General features: G+C 49.7%; 1 pseudogene; it reads right to left on the reverse strand.

The window, feature by feature from the left end:
- The window catches only part of LOC101648741, a 13204-nt pseudogene extending 5397 nt beyond the window's left edge, over nt 1-7807 (reverse strand).
- Nucleotides 7808-21202: the final 13395 nt, after the last annotated feature.

The raw sequence follows: 21202 nt of genomic DNA on the forward strand, positions 1-21202 counted from the left end.
TGTATGGATTGTGATAAGAGTTGTATGAGCCCCTCATAAAATGATTTTTTTTAAAAAAGAAAGAGCAACCCAGCATTAAACAATTTTTTAAAAAAAGAATTGGAGGAGGAAATGTGTAGCTAATTTGCCTCATAAGCCAGTGCCCCCTTTTCCACAAGGTAAGAAGTACTGGATGGTGCCCCACTACCAACAAACTGAACAGTGTGATCCAAGAGTCTACAAAAGAATCCTGATCAAAGGGGTGAAATATAGAATAGAATTTCAAAATCTCACAGAATCCAGATTTTCTGGACTCGTGGTCGCTGGATAAACTGAACCCATAAAACTATGGCCATAGGACCATCTTTAAACCTTACCCTGAAAATACCTCCTGAAGTCTTCTTAAAAACAAACCAATAGTTGAACTTAGCTAATAAAGAACATCTGCCTTGAATGGTGTGCTCTTTTAATATCTACCTATATGGAATCAAATTTACAACAACAGTGCAAAATAATAGATAGTAAATGTGGTAGTTACATAATCTGGTGTCAATTTGAGTATTAAGAGTAAAAGGGTGGAGTTTAGCCTGTCAATCAGGTCACAGCTTGACGACCTTATTTGGAGGCACCAAGGAGAGAAATAGCTCACAGGAGGGGGTGACTCCCCACGAGACATTTCTGTTGACAAGACGCATGAAACTATGATAGAGCTCTGGAGCCAGAGGAGCCACGTGGAGACCCCTGCCAGCACTGAGATGCTTCCACCACCACTGGAGCCAAAGACTTTCTACCTACTGGCCTGTGGTTGTCCTGCATTTGGCATCACTGCATGTGTTGCGTGAGTCTGACGAGGACTTTATAGATTGGTATCAGCCATATGGGCTAATATCAGACTTCTGGACTTGATCTGGCCTGGGCTGGGACGTTTTGTTAGTGTAAAAGTTCTCTTTGCTATAAAACTCTCTCTTACACACATATGCGTCTCTCTGAATTTGTTTCTCTAGTCATCCAGACTAACACAGTAAACTTAGGCATATTGAGTTTATTTTTAATGGGGGAGGAACTACTCAGAAAAGAAAGTTGATAATGGTTGCAAAACAACAAAATATATAATCAATGTCACTAAATAGTACAAGTGGAAACAGTTGAGTTGGTAGACATTTGCTGTGAGTATACTAATAACAACTAAAGTGAAATAAATGTTTAAGCATACAAAAAAGTATGGTCAGCTCAGATATTTCTTCTAAGTATTCAATTTGTTAATAAATAATAATGCACTTAAAACAAATCTGGTATGTAGTAAATACTCAACATATAACATAAGTTGCATAAATTTTGCACTGTGTAAACCTATTTTTAATAAATAGCTGGTATTCCCCCTGAAGGATCCCTGGGGGAGTACTGGTTATGCATTGGGCTGAAAACTGCAAGGTCAGCAGTTCAAAACCATCAGCTGCTCCACAAGAGAAAGAAGAGACTTTCTGATCCCATAAAGAATTACAGTCTTGGAAACCAATAGGTCAGTTAGACCCTATCCTATAGGGTCGCTATGAGTCGGAACTGACTCCAGGGTAGAGAGATTTTTTGAGTCTTGATTCCCCCTGAATAAATGAATTCTAGTTTGTGCATCTGACCTAAGTTTGCGCATCTGACCTAAGCCATGGTCTTTTCAGGTGCTTCATATGAGACAAAAGTTGGAAAAAGAAGAGAGAAGAACTGATGCACTCAAACTATGGTTTTGGCAAAAAATGTGGACCACATCATGAACTGCCCCCAAAATTATTTTAAACAAGCCAGTCTTAGAAGAAATACAACCAGAATATTCCTTAGAACTGAGAATTATGAGACTTTGCCTCACTCAGCTTGGGCATATCATTATGAAAGACCAACGGCTAGAAAAGAATATATTTGGTAGAGGGCCAGACAAAACCAGGGAAACCTTTGGTGAGATGAACTGACAAGATAGCCCGAACAGTGGACCCTTAACATATCACAAATGATGAGCGCGGTACAGAACCAGGCAAGCTTTCATAAGTTTGTCATGAGTTGGAGCTGATTATAACAGCTAAAAACTAGTTTATAAAAGTCCCCTATTGTCAGAACTAGGAGCCCTGGTGGCCCAGTAATTTAAAACACTCAGCTGCTAACAGAAAAGTCAGGGAGTCAAGGTCACCAGCCCCTCCATCGGAGGAAGGTGGGGTGGTCAACTTCCACAAAGATTCACTACCTTGGAAGCCCTATGGGCAGTTTTCTTTGTTCTACACTGTAGAACAGTGGTTCTCAACCTGTGGGTCCTGACCCCTTTGGGGGTCGAATGACCCTTTCACAGAGGTCGCTCAATTTATAACAGCAGAAAAATTACAGTGATGAAGTAGCAACAAAATAATTTTATGGCTGGGGGTCACCACAACATGAGGAACTGTATTAAAGGGTCGTGGCACTAGGAAGGTTGAGAACCGCTGCTATAGGGCAAAGTAGAATTGCCCCTTTTGGTTTCCGACATTGTAAATCTTTCAGGAAGCAGAAAATTTCACCTTTCTCCCATAGGGAAGCTGGTAGGTTTGAGCTGCTGACCTCTCAGCAGCCCAGCTTGTAACTCACTATACCTCCAGGACTCCTTTTGAGGCCATTAATACTGCCCTACAAGTTATTATGAAAATTAAGTAATTATGTATCTGGTTCAAGGTCAGACCTCACAGACTGTTATTCTCTTTCTCCGCCTCCTCTCCAACCCCCACTACCTAGGCCAGCAGCCACCACAGTAATCTCTCTCTCACACACACACACACACACACACACACACACCATTGGATACTCTGCCTCCCCAAATCTGTACTGATACTGATACTTTGCCTCCCAAAAGCTTTTTAGGATATATACTGTCTGCCTACAGTAGTGTGGTCCCCAACACTTCAACGTCAGAATTGGTATTAAAATGCTGGTTCCTGGGCTCCATTCAGACTGCCTAAAGGAAGAAGAAGGGAGGTTCAAATGAACTCCCTCGTTGATCCTGATGGACATGGAAGCTTGGAAATAAGCAACTGGTAGTGTTATCCTTCGTGAAATAAAAATATCTGAAAAATTCTTCAACGTTTGACTCAATAGAGTGTCAAATCCTAGAACAGGAACCTAGAATGAAGGCTAAAAAATCTATCTAGACCCACACTGCCCTGAGCAAGAGAAGAGTGAGGCTCAGGGATGGTGGGTAGCTAGCCAAGGACCATGCAGTAAGGTCATGGCAAAGCTGAAATTTGGATACAAGTGTCCTAACAAAAGTTAATGTTTTTTTAGATGAAAAGCTGTTTTCATATTACGCAATGTCTTAGATTATATCAAATTACAGAGGATAGGAAGGAAAACAAGACACTATGTCAGCAGGCCTCATCCAGTCCTGCGCAGGATACAGTTGTGGCGGGGTTGCAAGCCCACAGGCAACCAATCCTCTTGGCATAGCTTAAGGGTCAAGAGCTTTGGAGTCGTGACCACTCTACGTGTCCATCTGGTCTCTCCTTGGTTCTCCTCTTCTCCTCTGTATCTACTGTTTTTACATTTCTAAGATTTCTTTCTCTGTATCTCGCATTCAAATTTTATAGAGGATCTGGTTGACTTGGTTGGGCACCATCCAGTACGGAATACCAGAAATGGAGAAGTCTTTCATCCAAGCATCCTCAGAATCCATTAGTCTCCTTTATGTCCAACCTGCTGGTGGCTGCCTCTTGAGAAAGTTCATCACTTCCTCACCAAACAAGAGTGATCAAGGTAGTGTCATAGTTACATAATCTGGTGTCAATTTGGGGCTTGAGAGGATTAAAAGTAAAGAGGCGGAGTCTAGCCTGTAAATCAGGATATAGCCAATCAGGCCTCTCTATATGGGTATGGCCTTCTCCTGAGGATTCTGGAAACTGCTGTATTTCTTCCTTGGAGGCAAGAGACACTGTCTTTCTCTGCTCATTCCCTTGGAGACTCTCTACTGACAAGGCTCACTCCCTGACAAGACACATGGCACTACCCTGATAGACCACGTGTCCTGGGAACTGGAGGAGCCACGTGGAGACCCCTGCCAGCGCTGAGATGCTTCTATCACCACTGGATCCACAAGACTTTGCACCCACTGGCCTATGATCTTCCTGCATTCAGCGTCATTGCATGTGTTTTGTGAGTCTGAAGAGGACTTTATAGATTGGTATCAAACATATGGGCTAATATCGGACTTTTGGACTTGATCTGGACAGTGTTGGGAGGCTTTCTCGATATTCAATTGCTCTTATATATAAACCTCTTTCTTATGCACATATGAGTCCCCATGAATTTGTTTCTCTTGTCAACCCGGACTAACACAGGTAATAGTTTTCTGACACAAAGTCTGGCAATATGTATGCAAAGAAAAACTGTGACCTCTTTTCTCAGAAGGGAGCTCAGGCATCAATTCTCCTGTTGTCTTCTTTATTTACTGCCCAGCTTTCTCTAAGGCAACTGACGGCACTGTGGCTTGGGCCAGGCACATCTTAGTCCTCTTTAACCCTTTAAATAAATCTTGTGCCATGGATTTGCCCAGTGTGATGTTATTTCGTTTCTTGACTATTGCTTCCACGGGCATTGATTGTGGATCCAAATTAAATAAAATCCTCGAGAAGGTCAGTCTTCTCTGTGTTTATCCTGATGCTGTTTATTGATTCCGTTGTAAAGATTTCTGTTTGCTTGAGTTGTAATGCATACTGAAGGCTGTGTTCTTTGAACTTCATCAGTAAGTGCTTCAAGTCCTCTTTGCTTTCAACAGGCAAGGTTGTATCATCCACATATCAAAAGTTGTTCCTGAGCCTTCCTCAGATCCTGGTGCCTCATTCTTCTTGCTAAAGTCCAGCCCTAAGATTATTTGCTCAAATTGAATACATATAGTGAAAGGATACAACCCTGGTACACGCCTTTCCTGATTTAAAACCATGTAGTCTCACCTTGTTCCGTTCAAATGAGAGCCTTTTGCTCTATGTACGGGTTTCACAGGAGCACAATTAAGTGTTCTGGAATTCCTGTTCTTTGCAATGTTATCTATGGTTTGTTTAGATCCAAAGAATCAAAAAGCTTTTTAATAGTCAATAAAACATAAGTAAATATGTGTCTAGTATTCTTTGCTTTTGGCTAAGATCCACTGACATCAATAATAATATCCCTCCTTCCATGTCTCTTCTGAATCTGCTGATATAATTTTTAAATTATTTTCAGCAATGTTTTGCTTGTATGTGATATTAATAATATTATTTGATGATTTCCAAGTTCTGCTGGATCACTCCTCTTGGAATGGGCACAGATAGAAGTCTCTCCTAGTCTGTTGGTCAGGTAACTGTCTTCCACACTTCTTGGCATAGCCTAGCAAGTGCAGCCAGCACAGCTTCAGTTTATAGAACCGTTTCCTTCATATTCAATGCCAATGCCTTCAGTGCATCTTAGACTTCTTCCTTCAATGCCATTGACAACTGCTATTGCCAGTTTTTGCAGTGGGGGATAAGGCACAGAGACATGGGTTTTTCAGCATCTCCCAGACTACAGATACAACCACCACCCTCCCACTTGAGACCCCATGTGAACAACCACCGTGTTTGTGGTGGTTGTAACCCATCAGATCAACCGCACCACTGTAGTCATCATGGAAACCTTTATTAAACAGCTGGACCAAGAGCAGGCTAGCACCTGGAAAACTTCTCGATCAAGAACAAAGAAATGCCAAGCTTTTTATAGTTCAAAATAGGGGGCTGGCTCAAGGGGAGGGATAGTCTAACCGTTAACATTCTTATCCGGTTGGCAGGGTAACGGGGTTGGGGGGAACAGCACAGCTGCAGGTGCTGATTCAAGGTCTCACAAGAGAGTGTACATTTCTTGCTAATTGGGCAGGCAGGGTTCAGAGACGTCTCAGAAGGGTCAAGGTCTCCTCTGGAGAGCCGGGAGGGGGAAGAGGAGAAGGTTAGCTGCTAGCAGGGGTTCGAGGCAGTTTGAAACCAGATGCAGTTTCTCGTGTTCAACTAGGTTACAGCAGGGGTCACCCAGTGAATATGGCTTGTGTCCCTGTCACTTGCCTCCAGAAAAGACCATCTCTTGGTCGTTCGTTTATTTATCATTCCCTTGCCTGGCACAGTAGGAACTCAGGAAGAGCAGCAGGGAGGCAGGAATTCGAATCATCACATGGGTTCTGAGTGCTTCCTCTTACATAAGGCAAGACAACAGAGGTCAAAGATGGCACCTGTCCCTGAGGGGCCCCCTTCCTGGCCACCTGTAAAGCAGAAACAGACTTTCGTCCCCCACGCTCTGCCTTCCCACATGAGAAAGTCCCCTGTATCTTCACAGTGAAAAGCTGCCCAAGCTCAGGGTCAGAGGGGGGATCAACAGAGTAGCTAACCAACGGCAATTCAAGACAGTGCTGTCGTGTCCAAAAATAAAATTAAATTAAAAGTCTGTGGGTGAGTTCAGAGCGCGAGGCAGAGGAACTCATCTATCTCCCTTCCCCTTTTGCTTTGCGTTTGCCCGGCATCTAAATTTGCCACCCCACCCCACCTCCACGCCCACAGCGCCATCAGCAACCCTCCGGACTTAGACGGGAAATTGGATTGTATTTCCTCCTGGAGCTGGAGCTTTGAGAGGCACAAATTCTCCCCCAAAATGCTGGGGGGCGGACGGTGAGAAGAAGCCTGTGCAGGATCGTAGGAAGAGGACCATGTTCGGGGAAGAACCGGAAGGGGAATTCGTGCGAAGATGAGAAAACTTGAAGTCGCTTGGAGATGAGAAAGCCTGACTCATTCTTCCCACCTTCCATTCAGGCCACGAAAGACAAGGGCCTGAGCGTCACGACTCAGCAGGGCACCAGGCCGGCTCCACTGCATGGATGGCCAGGCAGAGCCAGCGAAGCCCAAGGCATCGGGCTCTCTGTTGACGCCGGACAGACAGCCTCAGCTTAGACCTCAGGCTGAAGGTACCTCTGCCCTCCTCCAATCCACCCCAGGATTCGCAGAACAAACAGAGGGGGCTAGAGAGACCACGCCTGAGCGGTGCCACTCATCCCACCCACCAGGCAAGCGCGCCTGCCAGGCTCTCACCTGTAAAAGCCTCTACTCTGCCCCCAGAAAGGAGTGAGTACAAGAGAGGAGGGAGCTGAACGCATGCCCTCTAACCTGCTCCTCCTAGCGGGAAGCAGGCCTCTGCCCTCTCGGGAGCCCTGGTGGTGTGATGGTTGTGCATTGGGCTGCCCTCTGGGTGGTCAGCAGTTTGAAACCAGCAGCAGCTCCATGGGAGAAAGAGTGGGCTTTCTCCTCCCATCAACAGTGCCGGCCTCAGAAACCTAGAGGGGGCGGGCTCACCTGCTCTCATACGTGGGGAGAGAGGGCAGTCACTTGACCGTCTGTGACCAGAGGACACTTACCCAATAAGCAAGATCAGAACCGGCTTACTTGTGTGCTGATTTACTAATCTGTAGTGGCAGTTTCTCCTGAACATGGTTTTATTTGATTTTATGTTTTGCTTTGTTTTGTTTTGTTTTGTTTTTATGTGATACTGCTCACTACAGATTCATAAGTAAGCCCACGTTTAGCTTGCTGGCTCGGTACTCACTCCATCCTGTCAGGGAGCGTTCATTGAAAAGAGGCTTTGGTTCTGCAGGAAGGGGCTGAGGGACTGGCAGAGAGACAGCTGCCAGCCATAACCTGAAACCGAATCTTTGGCGTGTTGAAAACATGTGAAACTGTTCCACAAAGATTATCAGTGAGTGAGCACAGGGTAGTCAGTGCTTACCTTGCTTATCGGATAACCGGACAGCGCGTCCAGCTCGCTGGTTTATATATCTCATGTTACGTGGCTGGGCCTCTCTCCGACTGCTTGGTACATACTGGCTCATTTTATCCTCGCCAAAGACTTCTGAACTTGACTGTCCCCATCATCAGAGAAAGTGAGATACGGCTTCTCACCATGACACTTAAGATATCCTTCTAGAACCCGTGTTTCCCATTTTACTGGTGCCTCCCAAAGCCTCTGAGCTGGATCCAAACAGGACTCTAATGAGCTCCAGACTGGACTGTCCCATGTCCTCGCTGCAGTCAGCCAGCCAGACAGCCCAGGACATGGCCTAGGAAAGATCATCTGAGGGTAGAGAATAAAGTTGAACACTTCTTGGGATTTCTGAGACTATAAATCTTCACAGGAGCAGAGTCTCCTTGTTCCCCCACCCAGCAGCTGGTGGGTTGGAACCACAGACCTTTCTGTTAGTGGCCTAATGTTTAACTGGGTGTGCCACGAGAGCTCCTTTAATCTGAATTGAAAGCTCCCTAATGGCTGGTGGAAGGAGCTCTGGTGCCACTGCGGGTTGCATTGAGCTGCTAACCAGAAAGGCAATGGTTCAAATCTACCAGCCGCTCCCCTCCCCACCCCACCCCACCCCCCACCCCCAGAGAACGATGGGGCTTTCTTCTCTCATAAAGGTTTATAGGCTTGGAAACTCACGGAGCAATTCTACTCTGTTTATAGGGTCCCTGTGAATCAGAATTGACTCGATGGCAGAAAGCTGTTTTTCATTGTAAGTAGTTGCTAAATGAAAGGGGGAGAAGGAGCAAAACAGGAATAAACTCCGCTTCTACCTTGCAGGTGGAGTGGGTACGGAGCTGGGCTGCTAAGTGTAGCGTCAGTACTTTGAAGCCACCAGGCGCTCCGTGACAGGACGATGGAGCTTTCAACTCTGAAAAGAGCGACGGTCTCAGAAACCCACAAGGGCAGTTCTCCTCTGTCCTACAAGGTTGCTGTGAGCCACGGTTCCATTTCGGTTTAATTATAATGCAAACAATTACAGTACAAAAGAAAAAAAAGAAAGACGAAATTGAGGAGAGACGTCCGAAATGCTTCCCTGCTCAATTTCTTAGTTTGTTCATTCTGAGGCCTGTCCATTTCCTACAGAATAGCCATGGCCCGTAAGGTCAGCTCTGTTTCCCCCAACCGTTAGGTCTTGGGCCACCTTCCAGGGGGGTGGGGGGTGGGGGAGTAAATTGTCACTCCAGGGGTGGACTGGAGAGAGTATCCTGTTTTGTTGTACCAGCTGTTTGGCAGGAAAAGTTCTGGATACGAAGAGAGAGGGCAAGTACACACTGTTTCTCTAACTTTAGGTCCCCAGAGTGGGTTTCCTCCCTGCATCTCCATAGGAGGTACTGTCTGCAATAGTTCCCTGGGCCCGGGCTCCCTCTAGCGGTGTAACTCTGCTTTGCATTGTTGTTCAACCTAGGCCCTATCCACCCACCATGATCTAGAAATAAACAAATAATCTACCGTTCCTAGATCCATCCTGAAAAGAACTTAGATACACATCTCTAGTGGGGTTTTTTTTTCCTCCAATATATATACAGAAAATATTCTAAGAAATCAACTGTTCTCTCAAGAAAATACCCTCCTAGCTCGATCAAATGATCTTCTACTTTCTTTCCCTTTCTCACTGTGAGACCAAGTCCTCTCTTTGTACATTGATCCCCTATCGCCTCACTTCTCAGAGTACATCGTGTTTCTAGAGACCGAGTGTCCCAAGTTAGGCCTTGTCTTTTTATGTCTCTTATCTGTCGCATCTGTAAGTTTTCCTCCACTTACACCCCTGTGGACATTTCTGCCTTTCGAAACATTCTTCCGAAAATTCCTGGATCTTTTCATTCCGTTTGCCCACAAAGGCTTTGACGTTCCCTTTGTATAAGAAGCGGGAAATGGATCCTTGTCATCTGTTTGCTGACAGAGTCCACGTGAAATGGTTGAGGTGGTGGTTGGTTGTTGAGAGATGCTGTCAAGTCGGCTCCTACCCACAGCGACCCTACGGGCAACCGAGGGAACAGGCCCGGTCCTGCGCCAGCCTCGCAATCGTTCTGATGTTTGAGCTCACTGTTGCCGCCCCTGTCTCAATTCCCTTCCTCTTTTTCGATGCCCTGTGACTTTACCAAGCAGGATGTCCCTTCCAGGGATTGGCTTCTTCTGATAAAGTGCGGGAGAGGAAGTCTGGCCCTCCTTCTCAGCCTTAAATAAAATCCCCTCTATTGTTCTCGGCCACCCCAGATGCCATCCAAAATGAAGGGAGAACAGGATCTCGAGGTGCCAGGCGAGCATCACCTACTACACACTAACACAAACCATGTAAAGCCCACACCTCGCAGCCTCAGGCGCTGCACCCATGTGGAAGGGAAGCGGTTTCATTCTAACCCGCCTGCCCTGAAAAAGCTTAAGTTGAAGTTTCCTTTAAAGCGCCACCTGGTGAAAAGCCACCATCCTCAAGGATGACGGCTTGCGCGTTCCCGCTCTGTTAACGCCTGCCTACATGGGATTGAAAGCACCGCGGCCACTCGGAGGATTTGATAGGAGCCTTCGGAGACCATGAGTTTCTATTCCTAGGAAAGTCTCAGGAAAAGGAGCGTGGTCATGGCTGCACTATCCAAAAAATAGGTAAGTCGTGTCACTGAATGGTGCATCCGCCCTCCGGGGCAGAGAACCCAGTCAGCTGGTGGGAGCTCAGCGGCCAGCCATACCTAGCAACAGAGTCTTTGATGTGGTGGAAAATGTGGATATTCTCAGGACAGGTGAGTACGTAAGCACAAGTAACCCTTGCTTACTGGGGAATCTGACTCTGCTCTGGGGAGCTGCGGCAGCTTGCCAGTCTCCCCCTTCTCTGAGTCTGACCCGCCGAGAAAGCCAGAATCCCCATTTTCTTAATGACCAGACAAGCACCACGTAACCCCAAATTCTGCAACCTCTTGGACAACGCTGAGCTAGAGCATGTCACGGAAGCACGGCTCCACCAGGCGGAGGGAACAGCGACCCCAGAGAGGAGGTAGGGAGGGAAAGTGGAGTGCGTGTGTGTGTGTGTGTGTGTGTGTGTGTGTGTGTGTGTGTGGACATCATGACTCAGGGCAGGACGCCAAGCGCGAGTGCTCTAACAGAGCCTTCTGGTGACTGCATTCACTCTATCCCTTGTACGTGGGGGTCAGATCTACGTCTCCCACCAGCTGTCCCGGCCTCCCAGCCTGCGGGAGGGAGCCATGGCCACGGGAGGCGATCTTTTCATCTCATATTAATTTTCCGTTGCTGCTGTAACAAGCGGTCCCACTTGGTAACTTAGACACAAGTTTATTATCTTAGAGCGCTGTGGGTCAGGGTCCAACAGGAGTCTCACGGGGCGAAAACCGAGGTGTCAACAGGACAGCATTCCTCTCGGAAGGCTCCAGGGGAGAACCCCATTGCCTCGACGTGGACCTCTCTGCCCTGTTCCTCCATCTGCCAGGCTGACACTCTCATCCTGCCGGCTCCCTGGTCCTCTCTTCTGCTTTCCCCTCCCGCGACGAAGAATTCTTAAGATCTCTCCGCTAAGGGTCTTGGGCCTTGCTGCTCTTTTTGCTGAGAACCTCCTTCCTCGCGGTCTTTGAGTGGTTGATTTCCTCCCATTCCGCAGGTTTCAGTTCACAAGTCACCTTCTCAGGCTTTCCCAGACCACCCTCACCCACCACCCACCACTAGGTCCTGCCAACACCTCCGTCTGTTTTGTCTCCTTCTTGCTCGTCCCATGCTCTGAAATGGTCTTATGTGTCCATTTGCTCATTCGTTGATCTACTCGCCTGTCTACTCTACTCCCCTGAAACCGACAGCTCCATGAACCCTGGGGACCTGTCAATCACCACTAGTCACCATGCCCCCCAGCACCTTCAACAGCCACCCATGGGCCACGAGGGGGAGGTCGATGAAAGAACGTGGATTGAATTCATGAGCAAATTGAATGGATGAAAAGAGTGATCGGTGAAATTAACTCCTCCTTCTCTGGGCAGGAACAGAACCGGGAGAGGCTGGAAGGTCCCACGGGAGCACTCAGCCGCCTTGTGAAGGAAGGCGCCAAGTCCCCTCCTCCAGCAGAAATGGACGCATTTGGCTGGACAGAAAAGGGAACGGAAGGAAGCGCCAGGAAGCTTAGCTGCTCACCTGCCTGTGCGCCCTGCCCCAGGATCCACGTGACAGAAAGGGAGAGGCTACATTCCCAGAGAACCTGACAAGGTATCCCAAGCCACGCCCCCTACCATGGAATCCATTCAGACTCCTGAGGACCCTGGACAGCATCAGAGGTTGCGGTCCTGCTGTGAGAAAGCCTGAGGTCATTACTCTCAAGAAAGGTTTCTTAGTGAATGTATAGGTAGGAAGTATCCAGATTGGAGGCTTTCCCTGCTTAGGGCAGTAGGGAAGGGTCTTAAGACGAAAGACCATCCATCACCACAAACTTCCCTCATCTTAACAGCCGGAGGAGGGGCAGCACCACCCGCTGCAAGTCCTCCTCTGCACATAGCTAAGACCTCTGCTGATTTGGCCCTACATTAGCAGAGACACTGAGTCTCTCCACTGCTCACCAGCTCCTCTACCCTAACCTAGGGGACCTGGGTCCTGCAGGCGGAATCTGCACACTTTCAGAACGACTCAGGAACCCAAAGCCCAACCTTAGGAAGAGTCCCTTCAAGGTCCAGCTCTGGGTCCAAGGCAGACATCTGGGCAGCCTTTGCTCGGAAACTTCCAGCAGCCAAGCTTGCCTTACCTTACAAGGCAACCTCCCAGGCTTGAGTGGCTCTGGCTATAAAAGCATTCTTCCTCGCAGCCAGCCCAAATCCGTCTCCTTCTAACTCCCATGGCTGGTGGAGGCTGGTGGAGCAGCCTGGTTCAGTTAGGTCTTGTTTCCATGCAACAACCTTTGAAACATCTGAAGACAATTATCAAGCTAATAATAAATGCTATCGGTTTCGTGAGCACTTGCTGGGCTCTGTGCTAAGACTTTGGTGTATATTATCTCATCCCTTACTTGCAACATCTCTAGCAGGGAGGAATGGGTGTTCCCATTCCATAGAGAGGGAAATAAACTCAAAGAAGCCAAGGAACTGGGCCTTGCAAACATCCAAAGTCAGTCTGACTCCAAAGCTCTTGCCTTTGTGTGCCACACACACTCCAATTATACCAAACCCACCCCACCCCGGACAAAGTCTTCTTTGCTTTTCCCTTCTTGTCCTTGTTTTGCCTTCAAGCATGAACATGGGTTACAAAACGGAGCCCTGGTGGCGTGCGTAGTGGTTGCACGTTGGGCTGCTAACCACAAAGTCAGCCGTTCAAAACTGCCAGTCGATCTGCGGGAGAAAGACGAGACTTGCTACTGCCATAAAGAGTCCAGGGGATGTTCTACTCCGTCCCATGAGGTCGCTTTGAGCTGGGTTGGACTTGATAGCAGAGAGTTGAGTGTTACAAGACAGAGCTGCTCTATAGAGGGGTTGGGTTGTTATTGTTGTTGTTGTTGGCTGTCAGCTCACTGGAGGAGTCCCTGGGTAGCACAAATAGGTAATGACTCAACAACTAGCCGAAAGGTGGGTGGTTTGAACCCACCCAGAGTGATTTGGGAGCCAGGCCTGGCTATAAGTCACAGCCCTGATAACCCTCTGAAGGGGTTGGACTCTGCACACACAGGGTCCCCAGGAGTCTGGTCTGACTCTCCAGCGACTCACAACCACCAACCCCTTCAGGGAAGCGGACTGCCAGACCTTTCCTTCTGCATTCCCGCAGGCCGGGCCCCATCAGATGACCCCCAACTGCTTGCAGCACCTACTGACTTCTCAACTCAACCTTAAATCCTTCCAGCCTTGTTCTATGAGAAGCCAAAAGATTCCAGCTCACTGAAAACCTCCAAGTTCAATAACATTCGTGCAGCCACCTAGCCTCAAACCCTCCTCCAGGAGACCAGGGAGAGGAAACCACAGTCCTGCCCCTGCTGACAGCAGAAAGTGGCATCTTCCCAACGCCCTTCTGGGGGCCTTCCAATCCCACAAACACACCCTGACGCCCCTATCAGTTTCTGCTGGTCCCTGCCTCCTTGTCTCCAGGAATGTCCACCGCCAGCCTCTTCTTTAGCCTCATGGCTCGTCTTCCCTGAAATCCTTCAACTGACTTACTGCTGTGCAGTTCACTGTGTCTGTTCACTTGTCTCCCTCCCGGGCTTTGCTTCACAGGGTGAAGAACATGGTGCCCATTCCAATAGAGCTAGTAGCTAGTTGATGAGTGTTTGTTCCTTATCCAGGGGAGACAGATTCATTGTGGAGGCTTACACTGGAAATACTGTGGTTCGAATGGCAGAAAGCAGGGCTAAAGAGAGCCGAGCCCCTCTGAGTGGCCCAGCCCCTTAGGGGCACCTGGCATCTGGGGACTGAAACAAAGAATCTAATTCCTATTAAGGCGTGGAAGGAACCAGGGTTTGAAGTGGGATCTGCTGCCCTCTGGTGGCCGTTCATCCTCTATACCGAGTCTTCTCTGCTGGGCAGAGAAGTTATCAGAGATTGACACCTTTCTCTCTGGGCACAGTCTTAACTGCTCCAGTTGCTCCTGTAATAGGATATTAAAATTAGTTTCAACTAGATACCAAGACACAGTACATGAAAGTACAAATTAAGGTGCCAAATGATGACACAAAGAATTTCAATGGAAAAGTTTAAGAACTAATTTCTGTTCCCTTCAGCCAGATCAAGAATATAAAAGGGGGGTGGGTGGGAGGACGACGTGGTGCCTAGCTATCAGAAAGAATAGCGTCTTGGGTGGTAAAAGCTGGTCTTAAACAGATATCTATATAAGTGAGGTGTTAAGTCTACACAGAAGAACCACACTAGCCTGTGTGACCTAAAGATTATAAATAATAAAAGCCATGATCAGAGGAGGGAAATGTATGAGAGCTTAAATTCTGAGCAAATAGTTTGCAGAAGGCTATGGATGACAGTGAAATCCCAAAATCCGTTTGCAGAGTCTTCACAGTGATTAAACCTCCATTGACTTCCCGGGGACCATTCACCCAGGGATGTGAATACCTTACCTTCAGACAGAGTGCATGAGAAAGTAAATCAATGCAAATATAGTTAGGTTAAGTTTTAGCATTTTATCACTCATTTTCCCATTTGACCTAGTGTTAGTTTCTTCTAGTTTTTATTATTTTCTGCTTTCTTTTGGGTTGAGGTTTTTCTGTGTTTTCTCTGGTTATTGTTGTTGGTGGGAGGGAGGTGGTATGACTCTCTTTATGTGAAATCCAGGATGTGTAAATCTCTAGAGACAGAAACTAGAAATAATAATTTCCTAGGGCTCTGGCAGGGGAAGCTGAGGGGGCGTGGAGAGCTAATAACAATGAGTACAAAAATGAAGAAAATGTTCTCAAATTGATTGTGCTAATTACACAACTCTTTTCAATATGTTCAAGCCACTGAACTGTGTGGTACATAAGCTATATGTCAATAAAACTGTTAATAAATGAAGATTTCTGTATATGAAGAACAAGATCGATTTCGGGAGGAATGAGAATGTGGAGAAAGCTGTGCTGTGGGTCCCATGGAAGAGAGGGGACTGCCCTGTAACACCCCTTACAATAAACCTACTGGAACAAGTCACCCCCAAAACTGAACGTGTACTGTGGCCCCTACACTTAGGACCATGCCCCAGGGTCTGGGTGCCACCAGGAAGTTTAGAAGGAGAGGGAAGGGCTAAGAAACTGTGGTGCAGCTGCCTGGCAGGAGGTATTGCTCTGGGCAATGTGGGTTCCTGTAGTTTGCCTGGCAAGGACAAGGCAGCCTGCCTCCCCATGATCCATCAGCAGTGCTTTCAGGAAGAGCTGCTTCAAGGGATAAATGGGTCCCAGCAGCAGGACACTGGCAAAGGGCTAGGGAAGGAGTTGTCAGCTCCTGGGAAAGACCTGGTGGGGAAGCTCAGAGGAACCAGGAAGCACCCGTGGAAGACGAGCCTCCAAGGAGCAAGGAGGAAGAGCGGAGGACATATCAGCTGGTGCAAGAAGGAACTCTAGTCAAGAGGAGTGCTCAGGGGCAGGGGTCAGGACCTGGCAGCAAAATCAAACACCTGAAGCAGGGCCCACTGGACTGCAGGAGGTTGGCATTGGCAATTGTACAACGAGCAATTCTAGGGTCTGGCTGTTCGAATTTCTGAACTACGGCCGTCTCTTAGCTGACAGTGCACAGAAAAGTTAAGAGGCTTTCCACCTAAGGGCAAAGGAAAAAATGACCCCTACACACCTAAACCACTCTGGAAAAGGAAGAGTATGTAGCAAAGTGTCAAGTGATCAAATTCATCGTGCAAACCAAAAGACAGCATCCGTGCTTCATTTCGCAGTGATTCATCAAGTGCCCTGGTGGTACGATGGGTAAAGTGTTGGGCTGCTGGCTGCAATGTCGGCAGTTCAAACCCACCCGCCATTCCAAGAGAGAAAGATGAAGTTCTCTGCTCTGTAAGGATTTACAGCCTAAGGATGGACGCTTGTTTTACATTTTCTTCTTTTTTTTTTTTCCAGTTGTATTCTTCAGGCAGGTTACACATACCCCTCTAAGGGGACTAAATTTCAAGGACCCAAGACTTTTCCTTCAAAATGCCTTCCTCCTCCTCCTCTGTCACCAATCTCGGGCCGTCCCCTTCCCTCCTTACCACCAGCTGCCCCCCTTTCTGGCCTTGTGAGACCCAGTCCAAGCCCATCCCTGGACCCTGCACACTTCCTTCACTTCTGGGAGAGAGGAGAGACCCTTTGCCCTGGGCCTCCTGGCATAGCTCCAGCTCAGGCCCTAGGTAGGGCCAGCCTGGAGAAGTCACCATCCCCTTCCCCAGCACCACTCACCATCTCATGCCACCCTGTGGCCACCTGCTGACAAGAGGAAGGCCAGGGTTTCAGCTGGGGCCCAGTACCCTCTGCAAAGCCTAGGAGAAGTCAAGGAGAAAGATGGGCCTGTCACTTTCAAATGACACCCTCCCCCCTGCTGAGCCTCCCCAGGAGAAAACCAAGCATCCACTCCCTGAGCTGCCCAGCAACCTCCCCAGAGCCCCTCCCTCCTGGCAACCTCACCCCCATCCTGCCCTGTGGCTGGGGAATTTTCCATCCCCCTGCCCCAAGTCAAAGTCATCTGATTTAATCATTAACAGGGTGGCTGAGCATCCATGCTAATGAGGACACAGCTGGACATCAAGAACAGCTGACCTGACAGAGTGGGGAGGGGCAGAATCTGGCAGCAAAGAGGCAGGGGCATCCCCTGGCCCACACCCGCTCTTCCTCCATGCTGAAAATGGCGGTGGAATGAACGGGGAGGGCCTTCATCCCTCCTGCCTCAAAAGCCAAAGGAGGAGGAGCTCCTGGCTGCTCACTTCCACCCACCAACAGCTTAGTAGGTGACAGGAACCAAACGAGGTGCTTTCTGAACCTCACCTCATCCCACCCCTCACTCTAATATCGGGCACTAATAGGGCTGCCTGGGATTAGTCCTCGACCAGGTGTCTCAGGTGAGGAAACAGACTCAGAGAGGTTCCACAACCTGCCCAAGGTCACCGCGGCAGAAGTGCGGATTCAGATGCAGGCCGTGTGTGTTCAGCCCCCAGACCAGAAGCCCTGGTGGGAGGGAAGGGTGAAGAATGGGGTCTGGTAGCCTGAGGTCGCATTCACCTTCCTTGTTCCTCAACAACCCTCATTCCGTAGCTACCTGTACTTCCATGTGTTGGCAATATCTATCCCTTGCGACTCCTCGGTCCCTCTGCCACCGCCCTGGCCCCAAGGGCACAGGGCAGGCTGTATCTGTTGTGCACGCCTCATCTCCCCAGGCACACAGACCCCTCACCTCTCCCCACCACCCCCAGTGGCAGAGTAGCAGTGCTATGAGGTGGTTGTAATCTCTACAGGAGCGGTTCACCAGGCCTTTCTTCCATGGAGTGTCTGAGAGTTCAAACTACCGACCTCAGAGTGAGAAGCCAATCACAAATCACAGGCATCACTCGACAGCTGTGGGTTTGGTTTGTGATTGCTCTCTTTGGATTGTCAGGTGGAGGGGGTCATTCTGTCAGAAGGTGGGAGTGGAAGGAGCTAGGTAGGGGCCAGGTAGATGTTGTAGCTTCTGGACTGTGGGTGGTCCAAGGGTTACAATCAGCTCAAGGGTTGGCTCTTCGGACCCAGGCCTCCACTTCACGTTCAGCTGTCACCTGCCACAACCTCCCAAACTGTTATTAGAGAACACAACGGCCGTGGTACCCCTTGCGGGAAAGTTGCTTCCTCTCGCATGGCCTCAGTTGCCCCTCTGCGGCTCACAACGGTTGGACGGACTCTTCCACACCTGCCAGTTCGTGGCTCGGGAAGAAGCAAAGCCCTTCGGAAGTGAGCATCCCCTCTGTTTGAATCACCAGGTCTGGCCCCGTTCCCAAGAGTGCAGCTGCAGGGGGTGCGCACCCAAGCCTGCCAGGAACGTAATGATGGGCTTTCCCGCAGACAACCCAGGATGTACACAGATGGGGGTGGGGGAGCCTCCCAAGTCGTCCCCAGAGAGGCCAGCCGCCTAGCCCTGCCGTGCGAGGCTCACAAGCAGCTGGGGCAAGTCCTCTTGCCCAGAGGCAGACAAGCTGAGCTGGGGAGCCCCACCAGCACTACCCCCTCGGGTCCAGGCAGGACCCTGAGTGACGCTCAATCATCTCCTAAGGAGCACAGCCACCCCAGCAGACAAAAACCTTGCTCCCCAATGGGGATTCTCAGAGCATCTGCCACAGGCGATGACGGATTCCAAGGGCATTGCCGGAAAGGTTGGGGAACCGATGCATCCCAGCTTGGAACATACGCTTTCCCCAGGGACCACTTAGATGGGGTCGTTGTTCCTTTGGGTGTACAACATATGTCTCTGACCCCCCTCCCCCATCCCTCAAAGCCGAGAGGGCATGCATGCACTATGCATTTGACAAGCCAATGCCAAGACAGAGATGGGTCTCTGACTCCTGGCTCCTAACTTGGGTGTGCGGCTGAAGCACCCAAGTGATGGCTGAGACAGGAGGAGGCCTGCCTGGTCACCTGTTCCCCTCTCTTTAGAGATAAGGAGGGCAATTGTGCCCAAAGTCACCCTGAGAGCCCAAAAAGCTCCCAAAATGGAGCCCAGAGGACCCACCCCCACCAGCACCCCCTGCACCCGCTCACCTTTGAAAAATAAGATAAAGACACAAATGCCTCCGCCACCCGCCCAGTGGCTGTAAGAGCCCGTGAGCTCATGCTCCGAAAGTAAAGGGCCGTGGGGGTGAGGCGCGTAGATAAATAAAGACAGAAAGTGCTGGGACAGAGACAAAGCTGGGCCCCATTACCCAGAGACCTGTGGGGAGCAAGGGAGGGCAGGAGCTGTTAAGGGACTGCCTCACGAAGTCACATCCCTGTCACCTTAAATATTTCATGGACCCAGACGTGCAGCTGCCGCACCGCCTGCAGGATAGACTGCAGCAGGAATGTCAACCCTTGTCCCCACAAGCACACCTCACTGGGACGGCACAGGGGCTGCAGGCGGCACAGGCCCCAACTCCTAGTCACGCTAGGCAAAGTTCCTAGAGCAGGTGCAGGCCCCTCCTCGGCCTCCCCAGCCCTGTCACAATGAGCAGCCCGTGCCTTCTGACACCCCCAAGTCTATAAACGTGCGCAGGCCCCCACACCCAGTTCTGGGTATAAAGGTCAAACGGCAGACTCCTACCTTCCCCCACAGGCCTGTTCTAGCTCGCCTGGAGACACCAAGGCCCGAGGCTGCACCCAGTCCCATGCCACCTCCCAGAGGCCCATACTGCAACGCCCACCAGCCCCCAGCCTCCTCTCCAAAGCCAGCACCAGGCATCTGTCACTCTTCCCTCTCCCTCTCTCTTCTGCCTCCACCCCAGCACCAGCTGCTCCCAGGACCCCTCTTCCCACAAATCCCCTCATTAGCCATCTCTTCAGTGCCTAGGATCTCTTGACCCCCGGCTTTGATGTGGCTTTGGGGAGACAGAGACCTAGCAGCCGGGACCTTAAGAAGGCCTTGTGAGAGTTGGAGAAGGCTTTCCATGACCACACTAACTTCCAGAGAGAAAGAGACCTACAAAGGAGGTCTAGGCAAATTAGAGGATGAGAGGGTGTGGCATCTTCTCCTGAGAACCTGGTGGTGCTGTCCTGCTAGGAGATAACAATGCGATAATCAACAGCAGCTATCAATTCATTGAGGACCTCCTGATAAAACTCAACTCCCTTTCCTAATAAAACTCACCCTACTGGTCAGAACGCACCAACAAGGACATCAAAGCTCCTTGAAAGGCCAGGGATGTGAAAATTGCCTATTTCGAGTTCAATTCTGGTCCCTCTTCAGTGAGCACATGCTTGGGAAGAGGGTGACTGAAGAGGAGACCAGAGCTAGTCCCTGGGCCCTGACAGACCCTGTGCCCCCCACTACCACCACCACCACCACTCCACCTTCATTCTCTCTTCTGCAGGGCCCTCACACCCTCTCTCTTCACTGGAGGGAGGCGGGGTGGAGTGAGGGGACTGACTGGATGCTGGGCCAGTGAGGGAAAATAGGGACCAGTCCACATGCAAATGGCGGACCATCTGACCGGAGCCTTCAGGGCCCATTGGGTCCCTATGTCCCCTGCCTTGCCAGGAGAAAACTGAGCCGGGCCTAGCCTGTGTAAAGAGATATGGCTGGGAGGGCAGCAGGGGAGGTTATTTTGGGAGGCAAGAGGGGAAGAGACCATGTGAAATGCATGTCAGGGAAGGGCAGCCCAGGAGAGGAGGCCACTGAGCTTTGAGACTGGCACCTGAGAAGAAAAAATGTGCATGACCATGGGGTTCCTAGACAGCTTCGCATGAATCGACCTGGAACTTGCCAGATGCTCATTTTACAGCTAAAGAAACAGATCTTGTGGCCCCTGCCCCTTCCCAGCACTGGCAGTCCTGCCTGTTCCGACCCCCACTCCCACCCCCACCCCACCCCCACCCTCCAGTCCTTTCCCCCTTTTTCTCCCTTTCCTTCCCCCACCAGATCATCCAGCCCTGCCTCTTCCCCAGCACCCACCTTCCATCCGCCCAGTGCTCCCCACTGCCTGGCACAAAGCCCACCAACTCCCCTGAATACCTTTCCATCTCCCTTACTTGCTAATATTGACATATCTTGGTGCCCACACCAAGCAAGTTCTTCACGTAGGCTACCCCCACGTCTTCAGTTCGGCAGATCTCTTTTCATTCTACTGCGTATGGTGGAATTCTAAACCAACCTCATCTGTAAACAAGCCACCAGCCAAAGGAGTGTCCCTCTCCACCCTAGAACATTCTCCCCTGTCAGACCTTTCGCCAACCTTGGGCTTCCCATCATAGAATACGCAGGAAGAGGTCTATCCCACAAGCATTACTGGCTCCCCACCCCCATTG

This window comes from Echinops telfairi, unplaced genomic scaffold (genome assembly GCF_000313985.2).
Source record: "Echinops telfairi isolate 266 unplaced genomic scaffold, ASM31398v2 ScPeMD7_7404;HRSCAF=8442, whole genome shotgun sequence".
Taxonomy (NCBI): Eukaryota; Metazoa; Chordata; class Mammalia; order Afrosoricida; family Tenrecidae; genus Echinops; species Echinops telfairi.